Source organism: Chrysochloris asiatica, unplaced genomic scaffold (genome assembly GCF_000296735.1).
Source record: "Chrysochloris asiatica unplaced genomic scaffold, ChrAsi1.0 scaffold00149, whole genome shotgun sequence".
Classification (NCBI taxonomy): Eukaryota; Metazoa; Chordata; class Mammalia; order Afrosoricida; family Chrysochloridae; genus Chrysochloris; species Chrysochloris asiatica.
In genome coordinates this window covers 6,001,323-6,002,932 of record NW_006408667.1, presented here as the reverse complement: position 1 = coordinate 6,002,932, position 1,610 = coordinate 6,001,323, and positions in this window count along the sequence as shown.

Here is a 1,610-nt window from a genome sequence, read left to right as displayed (position 1 = left end):
TCGGTAAAAATGTGGTTTTGGATTTTTTTAACCAGAGATGGTTACTGACACAATAACCACAATGAACTCAAGCATACCAACGATCATGAAGATAGCACAAACGTGGACATTTCATTCTGTTATACGTAAGTAGCTCTGAGTTTAAGCAGTATGATGAGAACTAACAATACCAACATGTCTATTCCACTTGAAGAAATTAGATTTTATTTGGGTTTTCATGGGAAGGGCAAATATGCCAAACAGAGGGCTCAAGAACCATGGAAATTAGCTGGAAGACAATTAGGTAACTGTAGATAATATTTACTTCACAGAATTTTATAACTATGGGCTTTCATTTATTTATTTTATAGTTTCATTGTGAGTTGGATGAAGGTTTATAGAGCATATCATCAGATTTACATTCAACAATCCATATACATTTTGTTTTATCTCATTAATTGCAATAAATATCATTTATTCCACTTCCTCCCTGTGTTTCCTGTTTCCATTCCTCCTTTCATGGCACTTTGAAATTTCTCATTGAATAACGCTGTTTCGATCTCAAATAGTTGATTATTCAAAAGTGTGTTTACCTTGCTAATGTTATTGCTCACCATGTAGACCTGAAAATTGAGCCTTTGAGGTAAATTCCTCTCTAGTCCTGAAGGGTAACCAAGGGCTTTAGTTTTGGGGTTTTATCAATCTTTATCTGACCAAAAACCTGGCCTTTTTTTATGATTTTGAAATTTGTTCCACCATTTTCTTTCACTTTTTCCAAGGGCTTCTAATGTGATCCTTTCAGAACAGTTGGTAGTGGTAGCTTGACACCATCTAGTTCTTGTGGAAGATCATGGGAATAGAATAATTGTTTCCATGTGTCTTCAATTTTCATCACTTTTAGATCCTGTAAGACAGAGAAAGAACAATAGTTGTTCCTTAGATAGCTCTGCTCACGAGTTTTTGAGATCTAGTCACTACTCACCAAAGTAGGATGTAGAATATCTTTATGGACTTACCAATTGGTATGGCAATTGGCCTTGGTGTTCTTGAGACTATAGTCCTGAGTCCCCAGGTCAAGTGACTCATTCCTTCTAAGTGTTTTGTTATGTTTAAAACGTCTTCATAACTTTATTCCCTATATACTTTATGGGATATTCATGGATATATTTGCAGCAAAAGTAAATACCCATGTACAAATATCTTCTGTCAAACCTATGTATATTTGTGGGTATACTCCCACTCTTCCTCCAACATTCATTTAGCCTGTATGTCTATCCATTAATCTACTTGTAAAAGTTCATCTGTACTATATAGTTTTTCCCTTTAGTTTCTCAAGAACCAGATTGTGTAAAAGCCATGCTAGTCTTTGTCCTAGAATTCTCAATCCTCAGAAGCCATTTTATCAGTTTACTCATCTATTCCTGACTACATTTGCCTCATTTTGGTGTCTTCTCTCAGACATAACATGAAGCTTTAAAATAGTGATTTTTTTTTTTTAAATTTGAGATTTCCTTTCCTCTCCAATAATTGTCAGAGAAGCAGCTTATCAAAAAACATCTAGAATATACTCCTCTATGAAATAGGGATTTTCAAAGTGGGTGCATGTGATTAGTGATAAATATTTTCTTATG